Source organism: Oncorhynchus clarkii, chromosome 6, assembly GCF_045791955.1.
Source record: "Oncorhynchus clarkii lewisi isolate Uvic-CL-2024 chromosome 6, UVic_Ocla_1.0, whole genome shotgun sequence".
Lineage (NCBI taxonomy): Eukaryota > Metazoa > Chordata > Actinopteri > Salmoniformes > Salmonidae > Oncorhynchus > Oncorhynchus clarkii.
The window spans coordinates 84,501,818-84,529,675 of record NC_092152.1 but is presented as its reverse complement, the minus strand read 5'-3'; positions in this window follow the sequence as shown (position 1 = coordinate 84,529,675).

Below are 27,858 nucleotides of genomic sequence, written 5' to 3'. Positions count from 1 at the left end.
GCTGGTCTGTCATAATATAATAGAGACAGTAGATCTATCTGGTCTGTCATAATATATTTGAGACAGTAGATCTAGCTGGTCTGTCATAATATAATAGCGACAGTAGATCTAGCTGGTCTGTCATAATATAATAGAGACAGTAGATCTAGCTGGTCTGTCATAATATAATAGAGACGGGAGATCTAGCTGGTCTGTCATGATATAATAGAGACAGTAGATCTAGCTGGTCTGTCATAATATAATAGAGACAGTAGATCTAGCTGGTCTGTCATATTATAATTGAGGCAGTAGATCTAGCTGGTCTGTCATAATATATTAGAGACAGTATATCTAGCTGGTCCATCATAATATAATAGATACAGTAGATCTAGCTGGACTGTAATATTATAATTGAGGCAGTAGATCTAGCTGGTCTGTCATAATATAATAGAGACAGTATATCTAGCTGGTCCATCATAATATAATAGATACAGTAGATCTAGCTGGACTGTAATATTATAATTAAGGCAGTAGATCTAGCTGGTCTGTCACAATATAATAGAGACAGGAGATCTAGCTGGTCTGTTATAATATAATAGAGACAGTAGATCTAGCTTGTCCATCATAATATAATAGATACAGTAGATCTAGCTGGACAGTCATATTATAATTAAGGCAGTAGATCTAGCTGGTCTGTCATAATATAATAGAGACAGTATGTCTTGCTGGTCTGGCATACTATAATAGAGACAGGAGATCTAGCTGGTCTGTTATAATATAATAGAGACAGTAGATCTAGCTGGTCTGTCATAATATAATAGAGACAGTATATCTAGCTGGTCTGTCATACTATAATTGAGGCAGTAGATCTAGCTGGTCTGTCATAATATAATAGAGACAGTAGATCTAGCTGGTCTGTCACATTATAATTGAGGCAGTAGATCTAGCTGGTCTGTCATAATATAATAGAGACAGTAGATCTAGCTGGTCCATCATAATATAATAGATACAGTAGATCTAGCTGGACTGTCATATTATAATTAAGGCATTAGATCTAGCTGGTCTGTCATAATATAATAGAGACAGGAGATCTAGCTGGTCTGTTATAATATAATAGAGACAGTAGATCTAGCTGGTCTGTCATAATATAATAGAGACAGTATGTCTTGCTGGTCTATCATAATATAATAGAAACAGTATATTGAGCTGGTCTCTCATAATATAATAGAGACAGTAGATCTATCTGGTCTGTCATAATATATTAGAGACAGTAGATCTAGCTGGTCTGTCATAATATAATAGAGACAGTAGATCTAGCTGGTCTGTCATAATATAATAGAGACAGTAGATCTAGCTGGTCTGTCATAATATAATAGAGACGGGAGATCTAGCTGGACTGTCATATTATAATTAAGGCAGTAGATCTAGCTGGTCTGTCATAATATAATAGAGACAGTATGTCTTGCTGGTCTGTCATACTATAATAGAGACAGGAGATCTAGCTGGTCTGTTATAATATAATAGAGACAGTAGATCTAGCTGGTCTGTCATAATATAATAGAGACAGTAGATCTAGCTGGTCTGTCATAATAAAATAGAGACAGTATGTCTTGCTGGTCTGTCATAATATAATAGAGACAGTAGATCTATCTGGTTGGTCATAATGTATTAGAGACAGTAGATCTAGCTGGTCTGTCATAATATAATAGAGACAGTAGATCTAGCTGGTCTGTCATAATATAATAGAGACAGTAGATCTAGCTGGTCTGTCATAATATAATAGAGACAGGAGATCTAGCTGGTCTGTCATAATATAATAGAGACAGTAGATCTATCTGGTTGGTCATAATGTATTAGAGACAGTAGATCTAGCTGGTCTGTCATAATATAATAGAGACAGTAGATCTAGCTGGTCTGTCATAATATAATAGAGACAGTAGATCTAGCTGGTCTGTCATAATATAATAGAGACAGGAGATCTAGCTGGTCTGTCATAATATAATAGAGACAGCAGATCTAGCTTGTCTGTCTTAATATAATAGAGACAGTATATCTTGCTGGTCTGTCATAATATAATAGAAACAGTAGATCTAGCTGGTCTGTCATATTATAATTGAGGCAGTAGATCTAGCTGGTCTGTCATAATATAATAGAGACAGTAGATCTAGCTGGTCCATCATAATATAATAGATACAGTAGATCTAGCTGGACTGTCATATTATAATTAAGGCAGTAGATCTAGCTGGTCTGTCATAATATAATAGAGACAGTATATTGAGCTGGTCTGTCATAATATAATAGAGACAGTAGATCTAGCTGGTCTGTCATAATATTATAGAGACAGTATATCTAGCTGGTCTGTCATACTATAATTGAGGCAGTGGATCTAGATGGTCTGTCATAATATAATAGAGACAGTAGATCTAGCTGGTCTATCATAATATATTTGAGACAGTAGATCTAGCTGGTCTATCATAATATAATAGAGACAGTAGATCTAGCTGGTCTGTCATAATATAATAGAGACAGTATATTGAGCTGGTCTGTCATAATATAATAGAGACAGTAGATCTATCTGGTCTGTCATAATATATTTGAGACAGTAGATCTAGCTGGTCTGTCATAATATAATAGCGACAGTAGATCTAGCTGGTCTGTCATAATATAATAGAGACAGTAGATCTAGCTGGTCTGTCATAATATAATAGAGACGGGAGATCTAGCTGGTCTGTCATGATATAATAGAGACAGTAGATCTAGCTGGTCTGTCATAATATAATAGAGACAGTAGATCTAGCTGGTCTGTCATATTATAATTGAGGCAGTAGATCTAGCTGGTCTGTCATAATATAATAGAGACAGTATATCTAGCTGGTCCATCATAATATAATAGATACAGTAGATCTAGCTGGACTGTAATATTATAATTGAGGCAGTAGATCTAGCTGGTCTGTCATATTATAATAGAGACAGTATATCTAGCTGGTCCATCATAATATAATAGAGACAGTAGATCTATCTGGTCTGTCATAATATATTTGAGAAAGTAGATCTAGCTGGTCTGTCATAATATAATAGCGACAGTAGATCTAGCTGGTCTGTCATAATATAATAGAGACAGTAGATCTAGCTGGTCTGTCATAATATAATAGAGACGGGAGATCTAGCTGGTCTGTCATGATATAATAGAGACAGTAGATCTAGCTGGTCTGTCATAATATAATAGAGACAGTAGATCTAGCTGGTCTGTCATATTATAATTGAGGCAGTAGATCTAGCTGGTCTGTCATAATATAATAGAGACAGTATATCTAGCTGGTCCATCATAATATAATAGATACAGTAGATCTAGCTGGACTGTAATATTATAATTAAGGCAGTAGATCTAGCTGGTCTGTCACAATATAATAGAGACAGGAGATCTAGCTGGTCTGTTATAATATAATAGAGACAGTAGATCTTGCTGGTCTGTCATAATATAATAGAGACGGTAGATCTAGCTGGTCTGTCATAATATAATAGAGACAGTAGATCTAGCTGGTCTATCATAATATAATAGAAACAGGAGATCTAGCTGGTCTGTCATAATATAATAGAGACAGTAGATCTAGCTGGTCTGTCATAATATAATAGAGACAGTAGATCTAGCCGGTCTGTCATATTATAATTGAGGCAGTAGATCTAGCTGGTCTGTCATAATATAATAGAGACAGTAGATCTAGCTGGTCCATCATAATATAATAGATACAGTAGATCTAGCTGGACTGTCATATTATAATTAAGGCAGTAGATCTAGCTGGTCTGTCATAATAAAATAGAGACAGTATGTCTTGCTGGTCTGTCATAATATAATAGAGACAGTATATTGAGCTGGTCTGTCATAATATAATAGAGACAGTAGATCTATCTGGTCTGTCATAATGTATTAGAGACAGTAGATTTAGCTGGTCTGTCATAATATAATAGAGACAGTAGATCTAGCTGGTCTGTCATAATATAATAGAGACAGTAGATCTAGCTGGTCTGTCATAATATAATAGAGACAGGAGATCTAGCTGGTCTGTCATAATATAATAGAGACAGAAGATCTAGCTGGTCTGTCATACTATAATAGAGACAGTATATCTTGCTGGTCTGTCATAATATAATAGAGACCGTAGATCTACCTGGTCTGTCATAATATATTAGAGACAGTAGATCTAGCTGGTCTGTCATAATATAATAGAGACAGTAGATCTAGCTGGTCTGTCATAATATAATAGAGACAGTAGATCTAGCTGGTCTGTCATAATATAATAGAGACGGGAGATCTAGCTGGACTGTCATATTATAATTAAGGCAGTAGATCTAGCTGGTCTGTCATAATATAATAGAGACAGTATGTCTTGCTGGTCTGTCATAATATAATAGAGACAGTAGATCTAGCTGGTCTGTCATAATATAATAGAGACAGTAGATCTAGCTGGTCTGTCATAATATAATAGAGACAGTATGTCTTGCTGGTCTGTCATACTATAATAGAGACAGGAGATCTAGCTGGTCTGTTATAATATAATAGAGACAGTAGATCTAGCTGGTCTGTCATAATATAATAGAGACAGTAGATCTTGCTGGTCTGTCATAATATAATAGAGACAGTAGATCTATCTGGTTGGTCATAATGTATTAGAGACAGTAGATCTAGCTGGTCTGTCATAATATAATAGAGACAGTATGTCTTGCTGGTCTATCATAATATAATAGAGACAGTATATTGAGCTGGTCTCTCATAATATAATAGAGACAGTAGATCTATCTGGTCTGTCATAATATATTAGAGACAGTAGATCTAGCTGGTCTGTCATAATATAATAGAGACAGTAGATCTAGCTGGTCTGTCATAATATAATAGAGACAGTAGATCTAGCTGGTCTGTCATAATATAATAGAGACGGGAGATCTAGCCGGTTCTGTTATAATATAATAGAGACAGTATGTCTTGCTGGTCTATCATAATATAATAGAGACAGTATATTGAGCTGGTCTCTCATAATATAATAGAGACAGTAGATCTATCTGGTCTGTCATAATATATTAGAGACAGTAGATCTAGCTGGTCTGTCATAATATAATAGAGACAGTAGATCTAGCTGGTCTGTCATAATATAATAGAGACAGTAGATCTAGCTGGTCTGTCATAATATAATAGAGACGGGAGATCTAGCTGGACTGTCATATTATAATTAAGGCAGTAGATCTAGCTGGTCTGTCATAATATAATAGAGACAGTATGTCTTGCTGGTCTGTCATACTATAATAGAGACAGGAGATCTAGCTGGTCTGTTATAATATAATAGAGACAGTAGATCTAGCTGGTCTGTCATAATATAATAGAGACAGTAGATCTAGCTGGTCTGTCATAATAAAATAGAGACAGTATGTCTTGCTGGTCTGTCATAATATAATAGAGACAGTAGATCTATCTGGTTGGTCATAATGTATTAGAGACAGTAGATCTAGCTGGTCTGTCATAATATAATAGAGACAGTAGATCTAGCTGGTCTGTCATAATATAATAGAGACAGTAGATCTAGCTGGTCTGTCATAATATAATAGAGACAGGAGATCTAGCTGGTCTGTCATAATATAATAGAGACAGCAGATCTAGCTTGTCTGTCTTAATATAATAGAGACAGTATATCTTGCTGGTCTGTCATAATATAATAGAAACAGTAGATCTAGCTGGTCTGTCATATTATAATTGAGGCAGTAGATCTAGCTGGTCTGTCATAATATAATAGAGACAGTAGATCTAGCTGGTCCATCATAATATAATAGATACAGTAGATCTAGCTGGACTGTCATATTATAATTAAGGCAGTAGATCTAGCTGGTCTGTCATAATATAATAGAGACAGTATATTGAGCTGGTCTGTCATAATATAATAGAGACAGTAGATCTAGCTGGTCTGTCATAATATTATAGAGACAGTATATCTAGCTGGTCTGTCATACTATAATTGAGGCAGTGGATCTAGCTGGTCTGTCATAATATAATAGAGACAGTAGATCTAGCTGGTCTATCATAATATATTTGAGACAGTAGATCTAGCTGGTCTATCATAATATAATAGAGACAGTAGATCTAGCTGGTCTGTCATAATATAATAGAGACAGTATATTGAGCTGGTCTGTCATAATATAATAGAGACAGTAGATCTATCTGGTCTGTCATAATATATTTGAGACAGTAGATCTAGCTGGTCTGTCATAATATAATAGCGACAGTAGATCTAGCTGGTCTGTCATAATATAATAGAGACAGTAGATCTAGCTGGTCTGTCATAATATAATAGAGACGGGAGATCTAGCTGGTCTGTCATGATATAATAGAGACAGTAGATCTAGCTGGTCTGTCATAATATAATAGAGACAGTAGATCTAGCTGGTCTGTCATATTATAATTGAGGCAGTAGATCTAGCTGGTCTGTCATAATATAATAGAGACAGTATATCTAGCTGGTCCATCATAATATAATAGATACAGTAGATCTAGCTGGACTGTAATATTATAATTGAGGCAGTAGATCTAGCTGGTCTGTCATAATATAATAGAGACAGTATATCTAGCTGGTCCATCATAATATAATAGAGACAGTAGATCTATCTGGTCTGTCATAATATATTTGAGAAAGTAGATCTAGCTGGTCTGTCATAATATAATAGCGACAGTAGATCTAGCTGGTCTGTCATAATATAATAGAGACAGTAGATCTAGCTGGTCTGTCATAATATAATAGAGACGGGAGATCTAGCTGGTCTGTCATGATATAATAGAGACAGTAGATCTAGCTGGTCTGTCATAATATAATAGAGACAGTAGATCTAGCTGGTCTGTCATATTATAATTGAGGCAGTAGATCTAGCTGGTCTGTCATAATATAATAGAGACAGTATATCTAGCTGGTCCATCATAATATAATAGATACAGTAGATCTAGCTGGACTGTAATATTATAATTAAGGCAGTAGATCTAGCTGGTCTGTCACAATATAATAGAGACAGGAGATCTAGCTGGTCTGTTATAATATAATAGAGACAGTAGATCTTGCTGGTCTGTCATAATATAATAGAGACGGTAGATCTAGCTGGTCTGTCATAATATAATAGAGACAGTAGATCTAGCTGGTCTATCATAATATAATAGAAACAGGAGATCTAGCTGGTCTGTCATAATATAATAGAGACAGTAGATCTAGCTGGTCTGTCATAATATAATAGAGACAGTAGATCTAGCCGGTCTGTCATATTATAATTGAGGCAGTAGATCTAGCTGGTCTGTCATAATATAATAGAGACAGTAGATCTAGCTGGTCCATCATAATATAATAGATACAGTAGATCTAGCTGGACTGTCATATTATAATTAAGGCAGTAGATCTAGCTGGTCTGTCATAATAAAATAGAGACAGTATGTCTTGCTGGTCTGTCATAATATAATAGAGACAGTATATTGAGCTGGTCTGTCATAATATAATAGAGACAGTAGATCTATCTGGTCTGTCATAATGTATTAGAGACAGTAGATTTAGCTGGTCTGTCATAATATAATAGAGACAGTAGATCTAGCTGGTCTGTCATAATATAATAGAGACAGTAGATCTAGCTGGTCTGTCATAATATAATAGAGACAGGAGATCTAGCTGGTCTGTCATAATATAATAGAGACAGAAGATCTAGCTGGTCTGTCATAATATAATAGAGACAGTATATCTTGCTGGTCTGTCATAATATAATAGAGACAGTAGATCTACCTGGTCTGTCATATAATAATTGAAGCAGTAGATCTAGCTGGTCTGTCATAATATAATAGAAACAGTATATCTAGCTGGTCTGTCATATTATAATTGAGGCAGTAGATCTAGCTGGTCTGTCATAATATAATAGCGACAGTAGATCTAGCTGGTCTGTCATAATATAATAGAGACAGTAGATCTAGCTGGTCTGTCATAATATAATAGAGACGGGAGATCTAGCTGGTCTGTCATGATATAATAGAGACAGTAGATCTAGCTGGTCTGTCATAATATAATAGAGACAGTAGATCTAGCTGGTCTGTCATATTATAATTGAGGCAGTAGATCTAGCTGGTCTGTCATAATATAATAGAGACAGTATATCTAGCTGGTCCATCATAATATAATAGATACAGTAGATCTAGCTGGACTGTAATATTATAATTGAGGCAGTAGATCTAGCTGGTCTGTCATAATATAATAGAGACAGTATATCTAGCTGGTCCATCATAATATAATAGAGACAGTAGATCTATCTGGTCTGTCATAATATATTTGAGAAAGTAGATCTAGCTGGTCTGTCATAATATAATAGCGACAGTAGATCTAGCTGGTCTGTCATAATATAATAGAGACAGTAGATCTAGCTGGTCTGTCATAATATAATAGAGACGGGAGATCTAGCTGGTCTGTCATGATATAATAGAGACAGTAGATCTAGCTGGTCTGTCATAATATAATAGAGACAGTAGATCTAGCTGGTCTGTCATATTATAATTGAGGCAGTAGATCTAGCTGGTCTGTCATAATATAATAGAGACAGTATATCTAGCTGGTCCATCATAATATAATAGATACAGTAGATCTAGCTGGACTGTAATATTATAATTAAGGCAGTAGATCTAGCTGGTCTGTCACAATATAATAGAGACAGGAGATCTAGCTGGTCTGTTATAATATAATAGAGACAGTAGATCTTGCTGGTCTGTCATAATATAATAGAGACGGTAGATCTAGCTGGTCTGTCATAATATAATAGAGACAGTAGATCTAGCTGGTCTATCATAATATAATAGAAACAGGAGATCTAGCTGGTCTGTCATAATATAATAGAGACAGTAGATCTAGCTGGTCTGTCATAATATAATAGAGAGAAGATCTAGCTGGTCTGTCATAATATAATAGAGACAGTATATCTTGCTGGTCTGTCATAATATAATAGAGACAGTAGATCTACCTGGTCTGTCATAATATAATAGAGACAGAAGATCTAGCTGGTCTGTCATAATATAATAGAGACAGTATATCTTGCTGGTCTGTCATAATATAATAGAGACAGTAGATCTACCTGGTCTGTCATATAATAATTGAAGCAGTAGATCTAGCTGGTCTGTCATAATATAATAGAAACAGTAGATCTAGCTGGTCTGTCATATTATAATTGAGGCAGTAGATCTAGCTGGTCTGTCATAATATAATAGCGACAGTAGATCTAGCTGGTCTGTCATAATATAATAGAGACAGTAGATCTAGCTGGTCTGTCATAATATAATAGAGACGGGAGATCTAGCTGGTCTGTCATGATATAATAGAGACAGTAGATCTAGCTGGTCTGTCATAATATAATAGAGACAGTAGATCTAGCTGGTCTGTCATATTATAATTGAGGCAGTAGATCTAGCTGGTCTGTCATAATATAATAGAGACAGTATATCTAGCTGGTCCATCATAATATAATAGATACAGTAGATCTAGCTGGACTGTAATATTATAATTGAGGCAGTAGATCTAGCTGGTCTGTCATAATATAATAGAGACAGTATATCTAGCTGGTCCATCATAATATAATAGAGACAGTAGATCTATCTGGTCTGTCATAATATATTTGAGAAAGTAGATCTAGCTGGTCTGTCATAATATAATAGCGACAGTAGATCTAGCTGGTCTGTCATAATATAATAGAGACAGTAGATCTAGCTGGTCTGTCATAATATAATAGAGACGGGAGATCTAGCTGGTCTGTCATGATATAATAGAGACAGTAGATCTAGCTGGTCTGTCATAATATAATAGAGACAGTAGATCTAGCTGGTCTGTCATATTATAATTGAGGCAGTAGATCTAGCTGGTCTGTCATAATATAATAGAGACAGTATATCTAGCTGGTCCATCATAATATAATAGATACAGTAGATCTAGCTGGACTGTAATATTATAATTAAGGCAGTAGATCTAGCTGGTCTGTCACAATATAATAGAGACAGGAGATCTAGCTGGTCTGTTATAATATAATAGAGACAGTAGATCTTGCTGGTCTGTCATAATATAATAGAGACGGTAGATCTAGCTGGTCTGTCATAATATAATAGAGACAGTAGATCTAGCTGGTCTATCATAATATAATAGAAACAGGAGATCTAGCTTGTCTGTCATAATATAATAGAGACAGTAGATCTAGCTGGTCTGTCATAATATAATAGAGACAGTAGATCTAGCCGGTCTGTCATATTATAATTGAGGCAGTAGATCTAGCTGGTCTGTCATAATATAATAGAGACAGTAGATCTAGCTGGTCCATCATAATATAATAGATACAGTAGATCTAGCTGGACTGTCATATTATAATTAAGGCAGTAGATCTAGCTGGTCTGTCATAATAAAATAGAGACAGTATGTCTTGCTGGTCTGTCATAATATAATAGAGACAGTATATTGAGCTGGTCTGTCATAATATAATAGAGACAGTAGATCTATCTGGTCTGTCATAATGTATTAGAGACAGTAGATTTAGCTGGTCTGTCATAATATAATAGAGACAGTAGATCTAGCTGGTCTGTCATAATATAATAGAGACAGTAGATCTAGCTGGTCTGTCATAATATAATAGAGACAGGAGATCTAGCTGGTCTGTCATAATATAATAGAGAGAAGATCTAGCTGGTCTGTCATAATATAATAGAGACAGTATATCTTGCTGGTCTGTCATAATATAATAGAGACAGTAGATCTACCTGGTCTGTCATATAATAATTGAAGCAGTAGATCTAGCTGGTCTGTCATAATATAATAGAAACAGTAGATCTAGCTGGTCTGTCATATTATAATTGAGGCAGTAGATCTAGCTGGTCTGTCATAATATAATAGAGACAGTAGATCTAGCTGGTCCATCATAATATAATAGATACAGTAGATCTAGCTGGACTGTCATATTATAATTAAGGCAGTAGATCTAGCTGGTCTGTCATAATATAATAGAGACAGTATGTCTTGCTGGTCTGTCATACTATAATAGAGACAGGCGATCTAGCTGGTCTGTTATAATATAATAGAGACAGTAGATCTAGCTGGTCTGTCATAATATTATAGAGACAGTATATCTAGCTGGTCTGTCATACTATAATTGAGGCAGTGGATCTAGCTGGTCTGTCATAATATAATAGAGACAGTAGATCTAGCTGGTCTATCATAATATATTTGAGACAGTAGATCTAGCTGGTCTATCATAATATAATAGAGACAGTAGATCTAGCTGGTCTGTCATAATATAATAGAGACAGTAGATCTATCTGGTCTGTCATAATATATTTGAGACAGTAGATCTAGCTGGTCTGTCATAATATAATAGCGACAGTAGATCTAGCTGGTCTGTCATAATATAATAGAGACAGTAGATCTAGCTGGTCTGTCATAATATAATAGAGACGGGAGATCTAGCTGGTCTGTCATGATATAATAGAGACAGTAGATCTAGCTGGTCTGTCATAATATAATAGAGACAGTAGATCTAGCTGGTCTGTCATATTATAATTGAGGCAGTAGATCTAGCTGGTCTGTCATAATATAATAGAGACAGTATATCTAGCTGGTCCATCATAATATAATAGATACAGTAGATCTAGCTGGACTGTCATATTATAATTAAGGCAGTAGATCTAGCTGGTCTGTCATAATAAAATAGAGACAGGAGATCTAGCTGGTCTGTTATAATATAATAGAGACAGTAGATCTTGCTGGTCTGTCATAATATAATAGAGACGGTAGATCTAGCTGGTCTGTCATAATATAATAGAGACAGTAGATCTAGCTCGTCTATCATAATATAATAGAAACAGGAGATCTAGCTGGTCTGTCATAATATAATAGAGACAGTAGATCTAGCTGGTCTGTCATAATATAATAGAGACAGTAGATCTAGCTGGTCTGTCATATTATAATTGAGGCAGTAGATCTAGCTGGTCTGTCATAATATAATAGAGACAGTAGATCTAGCTGGTCCATCATAATATAATAGATACAGTAGATCTAGCTGGACTGTCATATTATAATTAAGGCAGTAGATCTAGCTGGTCTGTCATAATAAAATAGAGACAGTATGTCTTGCTGGTCTGTCATAATATAATAGAGACAGTATATTGAGCTGGTCTGTCATAATATAATAGAGACAGTAGATCTATCTGGTCTGTCATAATGTATTAGAGACAGTATATTTAGCTGGTCTGTCATAATATAATAGAGACAGTAGATCTAGCTGGTCTGTCATAATATAATAGAGACAGTAGATCTAGCTGGTCTGTCATAATATAATAGAGACAGGAGATCTAGCTGGTCTGTCATAATATAATAGAGACAGAAGATCTAGCTGGTCTGTCATAATATAATAGAGACAGTATATCTTGCTGGTCTGTCATAATATAATAGAGACAGTAGATCTACCTGGTCTGTCATATAATAATTGAGGCAGTAGATCTAGCTGGTCTGTCATAATATAATAGAGACAGTAGATCTAGCTTGTCCATCATAATATAATAGATACAGTAGATCTAGCTGGACTGTCATATTATAATTAAGGCAGTAGATCTAGCTGGTCTGTCATAATATAATAGAGACAGTATGTCTTGCTGGTCTGTCATACTATAATAGAGACAGGAGATCTAGCTGGTCTGTTATAATATAATAGAGACAGTAGATCTAGCTGGTCTGTCATAATATAATAGAGACAGTATATCTAGCTGGTCTGTCATACTATAATTGAGGCAGTAGATCTAGCTGGTCTGTCATAATATAATAGAGACAGTAGATCTAGCTGGTCTGTCACATTATAATTGAGAAAGTAGATCTAGCTGGTCTGTCATAATATAATAGAGACAGTAGATCTAGCTGGTCCATCATAATATAATAGATACAGTAGATCTAGCTGGACTGTCATATTATAATTAAGGCAGTAGATCTAGCTGGTCTGTCATAATATAATAGAGACAGTATGTCTTGCTGGTCTGTCATACTATAATAGAGACAGGCGATCTAGCTGGTCTGTTATAATATAATAGAGACAGTAGATCTAGCTGGTCTGTCATAATATTATAGAGACAGTATATCTAGCTGGTCTGTCATACTATTATTGAGGCAGTGGATCTAGCTGGTCTGTCATAATATAATAGAGACAGTAGATCTAGCTGGTCTATCATAATATATTTGAGACAGTAGATCTAGCTGGTCTATCATAATATAATAGAGACAGTAGATCTAGCTGGTCTGTCATAATATAATAGAGACAGTAGATCTATCTGGTCTGTCATAATATATTTGAGACAGTAGATCTAGCTGGTCTGTCATAATATAATAGCGACAGTAGATCTAGCTGGTCTGTCATAATATAATAGAGACAGTAGATCTAGCTGGTCTGTCATAATATAATAGAGACGGGAGATCTAGCTGGTCTGTCATGATATAATAGAGACAGTAGATCTAGCTGGTCTGTCATAATATAATAGAGACAGTAGATCTAGCTGGTCTGTCATATTATAATTGAGGCAGTAGATCTAGCTGGTCTGTCATAATATAATAGAGACAGTATATCTAGCTGGTCCATCATAATATAATAGATACAGTAGATCTAGCTGGACTGTCATATTATAATTAAGGCAGTAGATCTAGCTGGTCTGTCATAATAAAATAGAGACAGGAGATCTAGCTGGTCTGTCATAATATAATAGAGACGGTAGATCTAGCTGGTCTGTCATAATATAATAGAGACAGTAGATCTAGCTCGTCTATCATAATATAATAGAAACAGGAGATCTAGCTGGTCTGTCATAATATAATAGAGACAGTAGATCTAGCTGGTCTGTCATAATATAATAGAGACAGTAGATCTAGCTGGTCTGTCATATTATAATTGAGGCAGTAGATCTAGCTGGTCTGTCATAATATAATAGAGACAGTAGATCTAGCTGGTCCATCATAATATAATAGATACAGTAGATCTAGCTGGACTGTCATATTATAATTAAGGCAGAAGATCTAGCTGGTCTGTCATAATATAATAGAGACAGTATATCTTGCTGGTCTGTCATAATATAATAGAGACAGTAGATCTACCTGGTCTGTCATATAATAATTGAAGCAGTAGATCTAGCTGGTCTGTCATAATATAATAGAAACAGTAGATCTAGCTGGTCTGTCATATTATAATTGAGGCAGTAGATCTAGCTGGTCTGTCATAATATAATAGAGACAGTAGATCTAGCTGGTCCATCATAATATAATAGATACAGTAGATCTAGCTGGACTGTCATATTATAATTAAGGCAGTAGATCTAGCTGGTCTGTCATAATATAATAGAGACAGTATGTCTTGCTGGTCTGTCATACTATAATAGAGACAGGCGATCTAGCTGGTCTGTTATAATATAATAGAGACAGTAGATCTAGCTGGTCTGTCATAATATTATAGAGACAGTATATCTAGCTGGTCTGTCATACTATAATTGAGGCAGTGGATCTAGCTGGTCTGTCATAATATAATAGAGACAGTAGATCTAGCTGGTCTATCATAATATATTTGAGACAGTAGATCTAGCTGGTCTATCATAATATAATAGAGACAGTAGATCTAGCTGGTCTGTCATAATATAATAGAGACAGTAGATCTATCTGGTCTGTCATAATATATTTGAGACAGTAGATCTAGCTGGTCTGTCATAATATAATAGCGACAGTAGATCTAGCTGGTCTGTCATAATATAATAGAGACAGTAGATCTAGCTGGTCTGTCATAATATAATAGAGACGGGAGATCTAGCTGGTCTGTCATGATATAATAGAGACAGTAGATCTAGCTGGTCTGTCATAATATAATAGAGACAGTAGATCTAGCTGGTCTGTCATATTATAATTGAGGCAGTAGATCTAGCTGGTCTGTCATAATATAATAGAGACAGTATATCTAGCTGGTCCATCATAATATAATAGATACAGTAGATCTAGCTGGACTGTCATATTATAATTAAGGCAGTAGATCTAGCTGGTCTGTCATAATAAAATAGAGACAGGAGATCTAGCTGGTCTGTTATAATATAATAGAGACAGTAGATCTTGCTGGTCTGTCATAATATAATAGAGACGGTAGATCTAGCTGGTCTGTCATAATATAATAGAGACAGTAGATCTAGCTCGTCTATCATAATATAATAGAAACAGGAGATCTAGCTGGTCTGTCATAATATAATAGAGACAGTAGATCTAGCTGGTCTGTCATAATATAATAGAGACAGTAGATCTAGCTGGTCTGTCATATTATAATTGAGGCAGTAGATCTAGCTGGTCTGTCATAATATAATAGAGACAGTAGATCTAGCTGGTCCATCATAATATAATAGATACAGTAGATCTAGCTGGACTGTCATATTATAATTAAGGCAGTAGATCTAGCTGGTCTGTCATAATAAAATAGAGACAGTATGTCTTGCTGGTCTGTCATAATATAATAGAGACAGTATATTGAGCTGGTCTGTCATAATATAATAGAGACAGTAGATCTATCTGGTCTGTCATAATGTATTAGAGACAGTATATTTAGCTGGTCTGTCATAATATAATAGAGACAGTAGATCTAGCTGGTCTGTCATAATATAATAGAGACAGTAGATCTAGCTGGTCTGTCATAATATAATAGAGACAGGAGATCTAGCTGGTCTGTCATAATATAATAGAGACAGAAGATCTAGCTGGTCTGTCATAATATAATAGAGACAGTATATCTTGCTGGTCTGTCATAATATAATAGAGACAGTAGATCTACCTGGTCTGTCATATAATAATTGAGGCAGTAGATCTAGCTGGTCTGTCATAATATAATAGAGACAGTAGATCTAGCTTGTCCATCATAATATAATAGATACAGTAGATCTAGCTGGACTGTCATATTATAATTAAGGCAGTAGATCTAGCTGGTCTGTCATAATATAATAGAGACAGTATGTCTTGCTGGTCTGTCATACTATAATAGAGACAGGAGATCTAGCTGGTCTGTTATAATATAATAGAGACAGTAGATCTAGCTGGTCTGTCATAATATAATAGAGACAGTATATCTAGCTGGTCTGTCATACTATAATTGAGGCAGTAGATCTAGCTGGTCTGTCATAATATAATAGAGACAGTAGATCTAGCTGGTCTGTCACATTATAATTGAGAAAGTAGATCTAGCTGGTCTGTCATAATATAATAGAGACAGTAGATCTAGCTGGTCCATCATAATATAATAGATACAGTAGATCTAGCTGGACTGTCATATTATAATTAAGGCATTAGATCTAGCTGGTTTGTCATAATATAATAGAGACAGGAGATCTAGCTGGTCTGTTATAATATAATAGAGACAGTAGATCTAGCTGGTCTGTCATAATATAATAGAGACAGTATGTCTTGCTGGTCTATCATAATATAATAGAGACAGTATATTGAGCTGGTCTCTCATAATATAATAGAGACAGTAGATCTATCTGGTCTGTCATAATATATTAGAGACAGTAGATCTAGCTGGTCTGTCATAATATAATAGAGACAGTAGATCTAGCTGGTCTGTCATAATATAATAGAGACAGTAGATCTAGCTGGTCTGTCATAATATAATAGAGACGGGAGATCTAGCTGGTCTGTCATGATATAATAGAGACAGGAGATCTAGCTGGTCTGTTATAATATAATAGAGACAGTAGATCTTGCTGGTCTGTCATAATATAATAGAGACGGTAGATCTAGCTGGTCTGTCATAATATAATAGAGACAGTAGATCTAGCTGGTCTATCATAATATAATAGAAACAGGAGATCTAGCTGGTCTGTCATAATATAATAGAGACAGTAGATCTAGCTGGTCTGTCATAATATAATAGAGACAGTAGATCTAGCCGGTCTGTCATATTATAATTGAGGCAGTAGATCTAGCTGGTCTGTCATAATATAATAGAGACAGTAGATCTAGCTGGTCCATCATAATATAATAGATACAGTAGATCTAGCTGGACTGTCATATTATAATTAAGGCAGTAGATCTAGCTGGTCTGTCATAATAAAATAGAGACAGTATGTCTTGCTGGTCTGTCATAATATAATAGAGACAGTATATTGAGCTGGTCTGTCATAATATAATAGAGACAGTAGATCTATCTGGTCTGTCATAATGTATTAGAGACAGTAGATTTAGCTGGTCTGTCATAATATAATAGAGACAGTAGATCTAGCTGGTCTGTCATAATATAATAGAGACAGTAGATCTAGCTGGTCTGTCATAATATAATAGAGACAGGAGATCTAGCTGGTCTGTCATAATATAATAGAGACAGAAGATCTAGCTGGTCTGTCATAATATAATAGAGACAGTATATCTTGCTGGTCTGTCATAATATAATAGAGACAGTAGATCTACCTGGTCTGTCATATAATAATTGAAGCAGTAGATCTAGCTGGTCTGTCATAATATAATAGAAACAGTAGATCTAGCTGGTCTGTCATATTATAATTGAGGCAGTAGATCTAGCTGGTCTGTCATAATATAATAGCGACAGTAGATCTAGCTGGTCTGTCATAATATAATAGAGACAGTAGATCTAGCTGGTCTGTCATAATATAATAGAGACAGGAGATCTAGCTGGTCTGTCATAATATAATAGAGACAGAAGATCTAGCTGGTCTGTCATAATATAATAGAGACAGTAGATCTAGCTGGTCTGTCATAATATAATAGAGACAGTAGATCTAGCTGGTCTGTCATAATATAATAGAGACGGGAGATCTAGCTGGTCTGTCATGATATAATAGAGACAGTAGATCTAGCTGGTCTGTCATAATATAATAGAGACAGTAGATCTAGCTGGTCTGTCATATTATAATTGAGGCAGTAGATCTAGCTGGTCTGTCATAATATAATAGAGACAGTATATCTAGCTGGTCCATCATAATATAATAGATACAGTAGATCTAGCTGGACTGTAATATTATAATTGAGGCAGTAGATCTAGCTGGTCTGTCATAATATAATAGAGACAGTATATCTAGCTGGTCCATCATAATATAATAGAGACAGTAGATCTATCTGGTCTGTCATAATATATTTGAGAAAGTAGATCTAGCTGGTCTGTCATAATATAATAGCGACATTAGATCTAGCTGGTCTGTCATAATATAATAGAGACAGTAGATCTAGCTGGTCTGTCATAATATAATAGAGACGGGAGATCTAGCTGGTCTGTCATGATATAATAGAGACAGTAGATCTAGCTGGTCTGTCATAATATAATAGAGACAGTAGATCTAGCTGGTCTGTCATATTATAATTGAGGCAGTAGATCTAGCTGGTCTGTCATAATATAATAGAGACAGTATATCTAGCTGGTCCATCATAATATAATAGATACAGTAGATCTAGCTGGACTGTAATATTATAATTAAGGCAGTAGATCTAGCTGGTCTGTCACAATATAATAGAGACAGGAGATCTAGCTGGTCTGTTATAATATAATAGAGACAGTAGATCTTGCTGGTCTGTCATAATATAATAGAGACGGTAGATCTAGCTGGTCTGTCATAATATAATAGAGACAGTAGATCTAGCTGGTCTATCATAATATAATAGAAACAGGAGATCTAGCTGGTCTGTCATAATATAATAGAGACAGTAGATCTAGCTGGTCTGTCATAATATAATAGAGACAGTAGATCTAGCCGGTCTGTCATATTATAATTGAGGCAGTAGATCTAGCTGGTCTGTCATAATATAATAGAGACAGTATATCTAGCTGGTCCATCATAATATAATAGATACAGTAGATCTAGCTGGACTGTCATATTATAATTAAGGCAGTAGATCTAGCTGGTCTGTCATAATAAAATAGAGACAGTATGTCTTGCTGGTCTGTCATAATATAATAGAGACAGTATATTGAGCTGGTCTGTCATAATATAATAGAGACAGTAGATCTATCTGGTCTGTCATAATGTATTAGAGACAGTAGATTTAGCTGGTCTGTCATAATATAATAGAGACAGTAGATCTAGCTGGTCTGTCATAATATAATAGAGACAGTAGATCTAGCTGGTCTGTCATAATATAATAGAGACAGGAGATCTAGCTGGTCTGTCATAATATAATAGAGAGAAGATCTAGCTGGTCTGTCATAATATAATAGAGACAGTATATCTTGCTGGTCTGTCATAATATAATAGAGACAGTAGATCTACCTGGTCTGTCATAATATAATAGAGACAGAAGATCTAGCTGGTCTGTCATAATATAATAGAGACAGTATATCTTGCTGGTCTGTCATAATATAATAGAGACAGTAGATCTACCTGGTCTGTCATATAATAATTGAAGCAGTAGATCTAGCTGGTCTGTCATAATATAATAGAAACAGTAGATCTAGCTGGTCTGTCATATTATAATTGAGGCAGTAGATCTAGCTGGTCTGTCATAATATAATAGCGACAGTAGATCTAGCTGGTCTGTCATAATATAATAGAGACAGTAGATCTAGCTGGTCTGTCATAATATAATAGAGACGGGAGATCTAGCTGGTCTGTCATGATATAATAGAGACAGTAGATCTAGCTGGTCTGTCATATTATAATTGAGGCAGTAGATCTAGCTGGTCTGTCATAATATAATAGAGACAGTATATCTAGCTGGTCCATCATAATATAATAGATACAGTAGATCTAGCTGGACTGTAATATTATAATTGAGGCAGTAGATCTAGCTGGTCTGTCATAATATAATAGAGACAGTATATCTAGCTGGTCCATCATAATATAATAGAGACAGTAGATATATCTGGTCTGTCATAATATATTTGAGAAAGTAGATCTAGCTGGTCTGTCATAATATAATAGCGACAGTAGATCTAGCTGGTCTGTCATAATATAATAGAGACAGTAGATCTAGCTGGTCTGTCATAATATAATAGAGACGGGAGATCTAGCTGGTCTGTCATGATATAATAGAGACAGTAGATCTAGCTGGTCTGTCATAATATAATAGAGACAGTAGATCTAGCTGGTCTGTCATATTATAATTGAGGCAGTAGATCTAGCTGGTCTGTCATAATATAATAGAGACAGTATATCTAGCTGGTCCATCATAATATAATAGATACAGTAGATCTAGCTGGACTGTAATATTATAATTAAGGCAGTAGATCTAGCTGGTCTGTCACAATATAATAGAGACAGGAGATCTAGCTGGTCTGTTATAATATAATAGAGACAGTAGATCTTGCTGGTCTGTCATAATATAATAGAGACGGTAGATCTAGCTGGTCTGTCATAATATAATAGAGACAGTAGATCTAGCTGGTCTATCATAATATAATAGAAACAGGAGATCTAGCTGGTCTGTCATAATATAATAGAGACAGTAGATCTAGCTGGTCTGTCATAATATAATAGAGACAGTAGATCTAGCCGGTCTGTCATATTATAATTGAGGCAGTAGATCTAGCTGGTCTGTCATAATATAATAGAGACAGTAGATCTAGCTGGTCCATCATAATATAATAGATACAGTAGATCTAGCTGGACTGTCATATTATAATTAAGGCAGTAGATCTAGCTGGTCTGTCATAATAAAATAGAGACAGTATGTCTTGCTGGTCTGTCATAATATAATAGAGACAGTATATTGAGCTGGTCTGTCATAATATAATAGAGACAGTAGATCTATCTGGTCTGTCATAATGTATTAGAGACAGTAGATTTAGCTGGTCTGTCATAATATAATAGAGACAGTAGATCTAGCTGGTCTGTCATAATATAATAGAGACAGTAGATCTAGCTGGTCTGTCATAATATAATAGAGACAGGAGATCTAGCTGGTCTGTCATAATATAATAGAGAGAAGATCTAGCTGGTCTGTCATAATATAATAGAGACAGTATATCTTGCTGGTCTGTCATAATATAATAGAGACAGTAGATCTACCTGGTCTGTCATATAATAATTGAAGCAGTAGATCTAGCTGGTCTGTCATAATATAATAGAAACAGTAGATCTAGCTGGTCTGTCATATTATAATTGAGGCAGTAGATCTAGCTGGTCTGTCATAATATAATAGAGACAGTAGATCTAGCTGGTCCATCATAATATAATAGATACAGTAGATCTAGCTGGACTGTCATATTATAATTAAGGCAGTAGATCTAGCTGGTCTGTCATAATATAATAGAGACAGTATGTCTTGCTGGTCTGTCATACTATAATAGAGACAGGCGATCTAGCTGGTCTGTTATAATATAATAGAGACAGTAGATCTAGCTGGTCTGTCATAATATTATAGAGACAGTATATCTAGCTGGTCTGTCATACTATAATTGAGGCAGTGGATCTAGCTGGTCTGTCATAATATAATAGAGACAGTAGATCTAGCTGGTCTATCATAATATATTTGAGACAGTAGATCTAGCTGGTCTATCATAATATAATAGAGACAGTAGATCTAGCTGGTCTGTCATAATATAATAGAGACAGTAGATCTTTCTGGTCTGTCATAATATATTTGAGACAGTAGATCTAGCTGGTCTGTCATAATATAATAGCGACAGTAGATCTAGCTGGTCTGTCATAATATAATAGAGACAGTAGATCTAGCTGGTCTGTCATAATATAATAGAGACGGGAGATCTAGCTGGTCTGTCATGATATAATAGAGACAGTAGATCTAGCTGGTCTGTCATAATATAATAGAGACAGTAGATCTAGCTGGTCTGTCATATTATAATTGAGGCAGTAGATCTAGCTGGTCTGTCATAATATAATAGAGACAGTATATCTAGCTGGTCCATCATAATATAATAGATACAGTAGATCTAGCTGGACTGTAATATTATAATTGAGGCAGTAGATCTAGCTGGTCTGTCATAATATAATAGAGACAGTATATCTAGCTGGTCCATCATAATATAATAGAGACAGTAGATCTATCTGGTCTGTCATAATATATTTGAGAAAGTAGATCTAGCTGGTCTGTCATAATATAATAGCGACAGTAGATCTAGCTGGTCTGTCATAATATAATAGAGACAGTAGATCTAGCTGGTCTGTCATAATATAATAGAGACGGGAGATCTAGCTGGTCTGTCATGATATAATAGAGACAGTAGATCTAGCTGGTCTGTCATAATATAATAGAGACAGTAGATCTAGCTGGTCTGTCATATTATAATTGAGGCAGTAGATCTAGCTGGTCTGTCATAATATAATAGAGACAGTATATCTAGCTGGTCCATCATAATATAATAGATACAGTAGATCTAGCTGGACTGTAATATTATAATTAAGGCAGTAGATCTAGCTGGTCTGTCACAATATAATAGAGACAGGAGATCTAGCTGGTCTGTTATAATATAATAGAGACAGTAGATCTTGCTGGTCTGTCATAATATAATAGAGACGGTAGATCTAGCTGGTCTGTCATAATATAATAGAGACAGTAGATCTAGCTGGTCTATCATAATATAATAGAAACAGGAGATCTAGCTGGTCTGTCATAATATAATAGAGACAGTAGATCTAGCTGGTCTGTCATAATATAATAGAGACAGTAGATCTAGCCGGTCTGTCATATTATAATTGAGGCAGTAGATCTAGCTGGTCTGTCATAATATAATAGAGACAGTAGATCTAGCTGGTCCATCATAATATAATAGATACAGTAGATCTAGCTGGACTGTCATATTATAATTAAGGCAGTAGATCTAGCTGGTCTGTCATAATAAAATAGAGACAGTATGTCTTGCTGGTCTGTCATAATATAATAGAGACAGTATATTGAGCTGGTCTGTCATAATATAATAGAGACAGTAGATCTATCTGGTCTGTCATAATGTATTAGAGACAGTAGATTTAGCTGGTCTGTCATAATATAATAGAGACAGTAGATCTAGCTGGTCTGTCATAATATAATAGAGACAGTAGATCTAGCTGGTCTGTCATAATATAATAGAGACAGGAGATCTAGCTGGTCTGTCATAATATAATAGAGAGAAGATCTAGCTGGTCTGTCATAATATAATAGAGACAGTATATCTTGCTGGTCTGTCATAATATAATAGAGACAGTAGATCTACCTGGTCTGTCATATAATAATTGAAGCAGTAGATCTAGCTGGTCTGTCATAATATAATAGAAACAGTAGATCTAGCTGGTCTGTCATATTATAATTGAGGCAGTAGATCTAGCTGGTCTGTCATAATATAATAGAGACAGTAGATCTAGCTGGTCCATCATAATATAATAGATACAGTAGATCTAGCTGGACTGTCATATTATAATTAAGGCAGTAGATCTAGCTGGTCTGTCATAATATAATAGAGACAGTATGTCTTGCTGGTCTGTCATACTATAATAGAGACAGGCGATCTAGCTGGTCTGTTATAATATAATAGAGACAGTAGATCTAGCTGGTCTGTCATAATATTATAGAGACAGTATATCTAGCTGGTCTGTCATACTATAATTGAGGCAGTGGATCTAGCTGGTCTGTCATAATATAATAGAGACAGTAGATCTAGCTGGTCTATCATAATATATTTGAGACAGTAGATCTAGCTGGTCTATCATAATATAATAGAGACAGTAGATCTAGCTGGTCTGTCATAATATAATAGAGACAGTAGATCTATCTGGTCTGTCATAATATATTTGAGACAGTAGATCTAGCTGGTCTGTCATAATATAATAGCGACAGTAGATCTAGCTGGTCTGTCATAATATAATAGAGACAGTAGATCTAGCTGGTCTGTCATAATATAATAGAGACGGGAGATCTAGCTGGTCTGTCATGATATAATAGAGACAGTAGATCTAGCTGGTCTGTCATAATATAATAGAGACAGTAGATCTAGCTGGTCTGTCATATTATAATTGAGGCAGTAGATCTAGCTGGTCTGTCATAATATAATAGAGACAGTATATCTAGCTGGTCCATCATAATATAATAGATACAGTAGATCTAGCTGGACTGTCATATTATAATTAAGGCAGTAGATCTAGCTGGTCTGTCATAATAAAATAGAGACAGGAGATCTAGCTGGTCTGTTATAATATAATAGAGACAGTAGATCTTGCTGGTCTGTCATAATATAATAGAGACGGTAGATCTAGCTGGTCTGTCATAATATAATAGAGACAGTAGATTTGGCTCGTCTATCATAATATAATAGAAACAGGAGATCTAGCTGGTCTGTCATAATATAATAGAGACAGTAGATCTAGCTGGTCTGTCATAATATAATAGAGACAGTAGATCTAGCTGGTCTGTCATATTATAATTGAGGCAGTAGATCTAGCTGGTCTGTCATAATATAATAGAGACAGTAGATCTAGCTGGTCCATCATAATATAATAGATACAGTAGATCTAGCTGGACTGTCATATTATAATTAAGGCAGTAGATCTAGCTGGTCTGTCATAATAAAATAGAGACAGTATGTCTTGCTGGTCTGTCATAATATAATAGAGACAGTATATTGAGCTGGTCTGTCATAATATAATAGAGACAGTAGATCTATCTGGTCTGTCATAATGTATTAGAGACAGTATATTTAGCTGGTCTGTCATAATATAATAGAGACAGTAGATCTAGCTGGTCTGTCATAATATAATAGAGACAGTAGATCTAGCTGGTCTGTCATAATATAATAGAGACAGGAGATCTAGCTGGTCTGTCATAATATAATAGAGACAGAAGATCTAGCTGGTCTGTCATAATATAATAGAGACAGTATATCTTGCTGGTCTGTCATAATATAATAGAGACAGTAGATCTACCTGGTCTGTCATATAATAATTGAGGCAGTAGATCTAGCTGGTCTGTCATAATATAATAGAGACAGTAGATCTAGCTTGTCCATCATAATATAATAGATACAGTAGATCTAGCTGGACTGTCATATTATAATTAAGGCAGTAGATCTAGCTGGTCTGTCATAATATAATAGAGACAGTATGTCTTGCTGGTCTGTCATACTATAATGGAGACAGGAGATCTAGCTGGTCTGTTATAATATAATAGAGACAGTAGATCTAGCTGGTCTGTCATAATATAATAGAGACAGTATATCTAGCTGGTCTGTCATACTATAATTGAGGCAGTAGATCTAGCTGGTCTGTCATAATATAATAGAGACAGTAGATCTAGCTGGTCTGTCACATTATAATTGAGAAAGTAGATCTAGCTGGTCTGTCATAATATAATAGAGACAGTAGATCTAGCTGGTCCATCATAATATAATAGATACAGTAGATCTAGCTGGACTGTCATATTATAATTAAGGCATTAGATCTAGCTGGTTTGTCATAATATAATAGAGACAGGAGATCTAGCTGGTCTGTTATAATATAATAGAGACAGTAGATCTAGCTGGTCTGTCATAATATAATAGAGACAGTATGTCTTGCTGGTCTATCATAATATAATAGAGACAGTATATTGAGCTGGTCTCTCATAATATAATAGAGACAGTAGATCTATCTGGTCTGTCATAATATATTAGAGACAGTAGATCTAGCTGGTCTGTCATAATATAATAGAGACAGTAGATCTAGCTGGTCTGTCATAATATAATAGAGACAGTAGATCTAGCTGGTCTGTCATAATATAATAGAGACGGGAGATCTAGCTGGTCTGTCATGATATAATAGAGACAGTAGATCTAGCTGGTCTGTCATAATATAATAGATACAGTAGATCTAGCTGGACTGTCATATTATAATTAAGGCAGTAGATCTAGCTGGTCTGTCATAATATAATAGAGACAGTATGTCTTGCTGGTCTGTCATACTATAATAGAGACAGGAGATCTAGCTGGTCTGTTATAATATAATAGAGACAGTAGATCTAGCTGGTCTGTCATAATATAATAGAGACAGTAGATCTAGCTGGTCTGTCATAATAAAATAGAGACAGTATGTCTTGCTGGTCTGTCATAATATAATAGAGACAGTATATTGAGCTGGTCTGTCATAATATAATAGAGACAGTAGATCTATCTGGTTGGTCATAATGTATTAGAGACAGTAGATCTAGCTGGTCTGTCATAATATAATAGAGACAGTAGATCTAGCTGGTCTGTCATAATATAATAGAGACAGTAGATCTAGCTGGTCTGTCATAATATAATAGAGACAGGAGATCTAGCTGGTCTGTCATAATATAATAGAGACAGCAGATCTAGCTTGTCTGTCTTAATATAATAGAGACAGTATATCTTGCTGGTCTGTCATAATATAATAGAGACAGTAGATCTAGCTGGTCTGTCATATTATAATTGAGGCAGTAGATCTAGCTGGTCTGTCATAATATAATAGAGACAGTAGATCTAGCTGGTCCATCATAATATAATAGATACTGTAGATCTAGCTGGACTGTCATATTATAATTAAGGCAGTAGATCTAGCTCGTCTGTCATAATATAATAGAGACAGTAGATCTAGCTGGTCTATCATAATATAATAGAGACAGTAGATCTAGCTGGTCTGTCATAATATAATAGAGACAGTATATTGAGCTGGTCTGTCATAATATAATAGAGACAGGTATATCTAGCTGGTCTGTCATACTATAATTGAGGCAGTAGATCTAGCTGGTCTGTCATAATATAATAGAGACAGTAGATCTAGCTGGTCTGTCACATTATAATTGAGGCAGTAGATCTAGCTAGTCTGTCATAATATAATAGAGACAGTAGATCTAGCTGGTCCATCATAATATAATAGATTCAGTAGATCTAGCTGGTCCATCATAATATAATAGATACAGTAGATCTAGCTGGACTGTCATATTATAATTAAGGCATTAGATCTAGCTGGTCTGTCATAATATAATAGAGACAGGAGATCTAGCTGGTCTGTTATAATATAACAGAGACAGTAGATCTAGCTGGTCTGTCATAATATAATAGAGACAGTATGTCTTGCTGGTCTATCATAATATAATAGAGACAGTATATTGAGCTGGTCTCTCATAATATAATAGAGACAGTAGATCTATCTGGTCTGTCATAATATATTAGAGACAGTAGATCTAGCTGGTCTGTCATAATATAATAGAGACAGTAGATCTAGCTGCTCTGTCATAATATAATAGAGACAGTAGATCTAGCTGGTCTGTCATAATATAATAGAGACGGGAGATCTAGCTGGTCTGTCATGATATAATAGAGACAGTAGATCTAGCTGGTCTGTCATAATATAATAGAGACAGTAGATCTAGCTGGTCCATCATAATATAATAGATACAGTAGATCTAGCTGGTCTATCATAATATAATAGAAACAGGAGATCTAGCTGGTCTGTCATAATATAATAGAGACAGTAGATCTAGCTGGTCTGTCATAATATAATAGAGACAGTATATCTTGCTGGTCTGTCATGATATAATAGAGACAGTAGATCTAGCTGGTCTGTCATATTATAATTGAGGCAGTAGATCTAGCTGGTCTGTCATAATATAATAGAGACAGTAGATCTAGCTGGTCTATCATAATATAATAGAGACAGTAGATCTAGCTGGTCTATCATAATATAATAGAAACAGGAGATCTAGCTGGTCTGTCATAATATAATAGAGACAGTAGATCTAGCTGGTCTGTCATAATATAATAGAGACAGTATATCTTGCTGGTCTGTCATGATATAATAGAGACAGTAGATCTAGCTGGTCTGTCATATTATAATTGAGGCAGTAGATCTAGCTGGTCTGTCATAATATAATAGAGACAGTATATCTAGCTGGTCCATCATAATATAATAGAAACAGGAGATCTAGCTGG